The 7,343-nt window shown below is 49.2% G+C and overlaps 1 non-coding gene across 1 annotated transcript; it reads left to right on the top strand.

The window, feature by feature from the left end:
* Positions 1–2,673: 2,673 nt before the first annotated feature.
* TRNAT-UGU (transfer RNA threonine (anticodon UGU)) lies at positions 2,674–2,746 on the top strand. Its single transcript has one exon. It is a non-coding gene; the product is annotated as a tRNA-Thr (tRNA).
* Positions 2,747–7,343: the final 4,597 nt, after the last annotated feature.

The following is a 7,343-nucleotide window of genomic DNA, read 5'->3' on the forward strand; positions in this document are numbered from 1 at the left end:
TGGTACGTGCTGCCACTTCCAGTTTTGTTCTCCTCGAGTATCACAACTGGTGCATTTCTTTTGGTGTTCAGGGAAGATGAACATCTGTGACTCGAGGAGTCAGTCCCTGATGAAGGGAGAGGTAAGTGCCAAGTGCCTCAGCTGTGCTGACAGCTCTCACACAGGTTTGGTACAATCCTGTCTTTCTGAGCCTCAGCTCCTAAGGGAGCTGTGTTCTGTATTGCTTTCTTTTCAGTGCACAGTCCTTTTCCCAAGTTAATTGAATGAATGGAATGCCCATTAGCTCTTGAGGCCTGTGTGTCTTAAGGATGCAAGGCTTTTAAATAATAAACCCAGTACAACTGTTTTTGTTCAAAGAGGGTCCCTTTGAACTACAGCTGCAATGTCTGGCAGCCCTAGTGGTGAAAGGTCCATCCCCATCAGGCCTTAAAAAACCTTTCTGAAATATTTTCTGGCTGTTCTGCCTTAGAAGTGACATGAGGTAGCAGAAGAAAACAACAAATGTTGAAGAGAACTTATGGTAACATGTAACAAGTTTTCATAAATTATATTTTTGGTTTGGTGTTGGGCATTTTGGGTGTTTGGGCTTTTTAAAAATAATGTTAAATATGTTCTGGACTTCTGTGCACTGATGCACTTGCATGACAGTCTCCAGCAGGGATTTCACTGACTTTTCCAAGTTCATAGATAGGCATGTGGCAACTCAGGCTGAGCATGAAAAGTGGCATGGGGGAAAAAACTGCACAGTCTTTTGCAAGGCAATGACATTTTTCTGTTTTCCAGGGTGTGACAAATAATCATGACAATATTATCTTAACAACAAATAATCTGTAGGCCTACAGTTTGCTACAATGCAGTGCTCTTAAACTTCCACTGCATTACACATGTGTAGATAGGACACACACACACCATCTAGAAAAGCTTTAAAGCTGCTACTGGCATTCATCACAGTTTTGAAGACTGAAAAGTCTGCAACCTGGCTTAGTATCAAGCATATCTCAGAGGAGACATGTCCTTAAAATAACACAGCAAATAATGTATGATTAATACATACATATGTAATTTTAACACTAATATCTTGGTCATGACGACTAGAAATACAACTCACACTTGTTATTTCCAGAGTAGAGATCTGAGATGAAGTGCTTAGTGGATCCAAACACTTAATCTTCACTGAATACTTTCACAATATTCAAATACATACATGCATGTAATGAGTATCATTCAATGAAGAAAATCGACTTGCCTCCTGTTATTCTGTTGACTGTATCTACTATCCAGCTGCTGCATGGAGTTTTGTTTCATGAGTCAGCAATAATTTTTCAATGTTTATTTCAAATTTCACTGACATCATTTATTAAAATCTATCAGGGCATTAAAGTGAGAAGATACTTTGAAGGAAAAAGTCTTTGGGGAGAAATCACATATTAACACATCTAGTGCCCAGGATACTGCAGACCCTGATGCTGCTGTGGACTTTTGAGGTTTATTTCCATAGTGTAACATTCTTTGTTTCAAGATTTTGTTAAGCCAAGCCAGGTTTACGAGCTCCCCCACTGCATCCCTTTCCCATCCGCTGATCCAAGTTTGAATTCTATACAAAGAGATATTAGTACAGAATGAAGACAGGGCCCGGAACAGAGCTTTCTGAAAGGCATATGGCTGCAATAATTTTATCTGCCATGAAGTTTAAAAAAATGTTCAGGCCATTCACAAGTGATCACAGACCCCTCGCCAATGCGTGCTGTTAGCAGGGATGATACCCAGCACCAGCAGGGCACACCAGCAGTACATTTAGATGGGTCCAACACCGTGGCTGCCTTCCACCTTTTAGCTGTCAGCTGACGCTACTGAGCTCTGTAACCTCTGTTAAAGTTGATCTGCAGGCACCAGGTGAGAGAATTACCTAGAAATCCTCTCTAGGGTCCATGCTCAGGGCTGCAAGGCGTCACTCAACAAGTGATGCTCAGAAGCCCCGGGCAGCACCTCTGCTCACACTTCCTAAGAACACCCAACCTCTGTTGTAGTAACCCTTTGTTACGACAGGGTGATTTTACTCCTAGCCGGTACAGATCAGGCTGTATGTCAGACATTCGCCCACCCACCGTATTTCTCCTCCGGCGCCTTTGCTGGCCCGGCCGGACGTGCTCATCCCAGCGGCTTTATCTGCCGCTTTTGCAGCGGGCCCAGGGACCCTCCTGCAGCCCGGGCTCTCCCACGCAACCGCGGCGGCCGCCCGGGAGAGCCGGGAGCGGCACCCCGGGGGTGGCGGGCGAGAGCCGGGGCAGGGCGGCGGGATCCCCCGGGGAACGGGGACAAACAGAGCGGCGGGCGGGGTGCCCCGGGGAGAGGGCACAAACGAGGCGGCAGGCCGGGTGCCCCGGGGAGAGGGCACAAACAGGGCAGCGGCCGGGGTGCCCCGGGGGTAGAGGGCACAAACGGGGCGGCAGGCGGCTCCCGCCGAGTTCCGGCAGTTCCTGGGAGGGCAGGAGCGGCTCCGGGCGGACCGCGGGCTCCCCCCGGCGGCGGCGGCGGGCAGGCCGCTGTGCAGGGCGGGCCCTCAGGGGCCAGCGGAGGGCGGGGCCGGCGGCGTGGGGCCCGGGGCGCCCGGCAGGGGGCGGTGGGGAGGGCCGGAACGGGTCTTAGCTACAACCGGGATAATTGTGCAGCGGCGGCTCCATAGCTCAGTGGTTAGAGCACTGGTCTTGTAAACCAGGGGTCGCGAGTTCGATCCTCGCTGGGGCCTTAGGGTTTTGTTTTTATTTTTTTTTTTCAGTCGTGCACCCACGACTAACGAGCCTGATTTTGGGTATTTTGGTGGTGGCGGACCAGTGCATGCGTGCAGGCTCCGGGGGCTTCCTCTTAAAGGAAACGCTTTGGAAACAAACGCGTTCTGTAAAACCTGAATGTTAACATTACCAGCGGCCGCCAGATTAACTCATGGCTGTGCTTCGTGCAGGCAGGGGAGTGGGGGGGGGAACAATAACCTTTTTAGGAAGCAGCGTGGGAATGGCTGAGTAAATATTTGCACAGCTCCCGTCACAATTTTCCTGATGGCAGCTTTGGCAAAATACTGTTAGGGGTTTAAAAGGAACAAATTGCCCCTGAGTGGAGAATAAGCTGGACAGGATTATCTGAATCTTCACAGCTTGTCAGGCAAGCCAGGCTGTTTGGTTTATTTCTGTGCTGGAGACTGGACAGCGGAAATGTAACGATTCTTTGCCCCTTTCAGCCCCCTTTTTACGTTATAGAAACAGCTAGAAAGCCCCACACAAATCGCCTTGAGCACAACGCTTCAAAGATACGCATTTGGGTTTTTTTCAGATACCTTGTCAGTGGGGCGTTTGGTTTCCAGCACTGCAAGCACGGGAGCAATCGTTAACGCCATCAAACAGGGCAATTAATACACGCGCTCCGCTGAGGGGGAAGGCGCAGGCCTGCAGCCCATGCGGGGCTCGGCCCAGTCCAGGTGGGGCTGCTCGGCCCGTGCGGGGCTCGGCTCAGCCCATGTGGGGTTCGGCCCAGGCGGGGCTCGGCTCAGCCCATGTGGGGTTCGGCCCAGGCGGGGCCCCGGCCCGTGCGGGGCTGCCGAGCCCGGGCAGCCGCCGCAGGCTGCGCCTCAGCGCGCCGCAGGTGTGGCGAAGACGCGTGGGCTGCCCCGTAGCTTGCAGCCCGTGTTAGACCCTCACAGCTCCTATCACAGCTTCTCTCCAGCTTCCTTCCTCTGCTGAGGGGAGATCAAAGCTGTGAGGAGAGAAAGGGGCTATTTCCCCTTATGACTGGAGTTATGCTATGCCACGAGGCACACATTTGAATTTGTAGTGCTTTGGGGTACTTACACGTAAGAGTTTGCATGGAATGACTCCTTGTTTGTTACTGCCTCCCCACCCCATCTGGGAAAACAGTGCTCGATCCTAATCTCGGTTTTACCACCTGACTGCCATCCTACACGATTCCTTGGTTCAGCAGTCTTCCCAGAGTCCTTGTGACAGATCCATGGAGGTGGTGCTAAAACCCATTCCTTGGGAGGATGTGTTCTCTCCGGGGGCTCTGGTCGGGGCTGGGTACAGCGTTCCTGCGCTGGCACGGAGCCTGGTCTCGCCAGGACCAGCCAGGGCACCAGCGGATCCCTGGGATGGTACAGATGGCCTGCAGAAGTCACACGTGTGTTCAAGGTGGCTGCGTGGACTGCTTCGTCTCCCGCAGGATCCTCTAGAACGAACATGCCGGAGCTCCCCAAGCGCTGGCGCCGGCACAGCCCAGGGCGTCAGTCGGTGTCCGGCTGCAGAGCTGCAGCCGCGGCCGGGAAGAGCGAGCACCAAGGCTCGGCTGCAGAGCTCCCCACTACGGACAGGGCTCAGCTATTCCCGTTCGCTGGAGCTACACGTGTGAGCTGCCACGGGTGCTTTCCGGGATGCTCGCTGTGCCCTGCGGCCGAGCCCCGTGCCAGCACTCGAGCGGCGCTGCCCCAGCCGGGCTGCCCCGTGGAGCCCCGGGGCTCCGGGCCCCGCGTTACATAAGCGGCGGAGCGCGGCCGATGCCGCCGGAGGCCTCCAGGGGGAGAGCCAGCCCCTAGGAACGGGAGGGCGGGAGGAAGGGAGTGTAGCGGCTGCTCCGAGCGGGAGGGCGCCCCCGGCCCAGGCCGTACCCGCAGCGCTGAGCGAGCCCCGGCGCTCGGGCGCAGCCTGGCGCGGCCGCCGTCAATGCCGAGTTTTCATTTCCAGAGGTGTTTCTTCACAATTAACCAGGCCCTATTTTAACGTAGCGCATTAAGAGTCCTGGCGGTAGTTCCGCTGCCCCATACCCTGCGCAGACCGGGCTGCAGCGCTCCGCTCCAGCCTTACCCTGGGACCCGGCACTGAGCCATCGGTGCCACCTCTCCTGCCTCCAGAACATCCGCGCACAGGCATGAGTGGAAAGCAGGAGATACACCCAGGCCTTCCTCCGAGCTGGTCTTCCCTGCCTTCTCCATCCTCCAAAGGACACCTATATACTATTCCCTGATCCCACCCAAGGAGTGAGCCCAAAATTTCCTTCATCCTCTACATGTGGTGTCATCTGCACTTCATTTCTAGCTATGAAGGAAGCTTTATTAGTAGCTGTTGCTACTGAAGGTGAGAAATGTGTCAAAGCTTTGCTCAAAAACAATGAGATGACCTTCACTAGGTCCAGTGATGCAGTCATTACTGATGTCATTAGGAAATATCTGTACTGTTTGTTTCTCCAAGCTGTGGTGAGGAGCCTGGGTAGTATTAATTGTGTTTCCATTTTGGACTGCTAGCTGAGCCCCTGAGAATTACCACGGTGTCTGGAAAGACACATACCTTGTCATTGCTGCAAGGCCTTCTGAACTCAATGAAGATATTTCTCCTTGTTATGTTTTTTTCCAGGAAATTTATACCCATCTGCTCAGTTCAACAGCAGGAGGCCTTAGACAAGAAGAGACTGTTTGCTTCATGAGTCTACTATTTTTCTTTCCAGATATGTGTAAAAAAAGGATACATCATTTTACTGCAGTGTGATATCATTTTTGACAATGAGAATGGGGAATCAAAGTCAATGGCCAGTGAAACTGGTTTTGTCAAAATGGCATATAATGAAATATAAACACATTCAATATTCCACATGCATTGATATTGTGCAGATGCTGCCAAAACAACATGAATTTCTAAGGACCCCGAACAACCTCTCTCATACCCAACCTCAAGCACTTTCTAAACCCAAGATTAGTAAAGAATGTTTCTTTTCTCAGAAAGGAACTAAAGAAATTCCCACTAATGTTTATGTATTTTCTGCAAGTGCTTTAGTTTGATATCAGAATTTGGATTTGTGCCAGTGAGGTAGAGCCAAAAATGAAAGTTCAGGGGTTTTTTTCTGACCTAATGCAAATACAACCATGAAGAAAGTCTTCAATGAGCAGCAAAAATGTTTATTTCTAGTAACCTAAGGTTGTTAACAGTAACACCAAAAGGAAAAATGTGTTTGTCTTCTAAAACTACTATATTTAGTTAGGCATTGCTCTTTTGCTTGTCTTCTAGTTGCTAAAAGAACACAAGCTATGCTGCTCCTGGTCAGGTTCTTCATGATGTTCCACACTGATGCCTTACCTCCCATCTCTACAAATTTAACAGCCCTGTTACTTTGTGTAGAGCTCCTTTCATAGGGTGTCATTAACAAATTTGCAGGAGCTGTTTGAAGGTCAGTAGAAGTCTACGTGCCACAATCACCAAGAACAATATTGATCCAGTATGGTAGATCCTGACCTCCAGACTGAGCTGTTTCCTTGAGCCTTTTCCTCCTTGTGTGCCAAGGAATTTCTCCCTTTTAAAAGGAAGTAACTAAAATAGTTCCTTAGTAGTTCAAGATGAGACTCAGGCCAAATTCATCCCCAAATGAAGAGAGCTAAATGCAGTAGGACTTTGAATGATGATTCAAGACCATCTTCACAAGGGAGTAACATTAAATAAATCTGTGCTTACTGGTGTTCTTGGCAAGAGGCTGTATTTCTGAGCCACTGAGCTGTGGATGGAGAGACAACTAATGAACCCACCTGGCTTCTAGTACAGACATTATTTACTGCCATGTTAGCACATGAAGAATGATGCTTAAAAATAATGGGAGCCTCTCTGGTAATGAAAAAATGCAGGTGAATTAAACCATTCACTCTTTGCCAGGGCAGTGACTGTTGGGTTTTAAAGAAAAACAGTGTTTTCTCTATTTTCAGGAAGTCTTTCCTAACACTTGAAGAATAGAAGAAGAGCAAACAGAAACGTCTTGTTGCAACTCCCCAGAATATTTAACTGACTGCACGAGGTGTGATACTAACCTTGCTTCTACTTTAATATTGGTGTTTGTCTTTAGACTTTCATGGTGCACTTCACCAGAGAGATGTTGTCTTAAGATAAAACATGGCCTTTTCCCCTGCAGTTTATAATCTAATGATGAAAACACTGGGTTCTGGCAGCACAGAATATAGGCATGATACAATAGGTTTGAATATATAAAAATGCATACAGCAGTAGAGGGGATGGTCCTTTAAAAATCTAGGGTGTGTGTGTAATTTATTATGACTTGAGAATATCTGAAAAAGAACTTGAGTTAAGAAAGGATGAAGCACTGTTGATTTAGAATCTATGTGTGTTATGTATAGACAAAAAAAGTCTCTCCTGACCTCACTAAACTTAATGGACTCTTCAGATTATTGCAGTATTTCTGGCTTTTAGGTGACAAAAAATTAGCATGCAAGTAGAATTATTCTTAAGGATAAGTTGAGGTTTAAATATAATTTAGCAGGCTCTCTTGCCTGCTTCTCTTGGACTGGTTCTCTAAATGTATTCTGGTTC

The sequence above is a fragment of the Melospiza melodia genome, chromosome 6, assembly GCF_035770615.1.
Source record: "Melospiza melodia melodia isolate bMelMel2 chromosome 6, bMelMel2.pri, whole genome shotgun sequence".
NCBI classification, from domain to species: Eukaryota; Metazoa; Chordata; class Aves; order Passeriformes; family Passerellidae; genus Melospiza; species Melospiza melodia.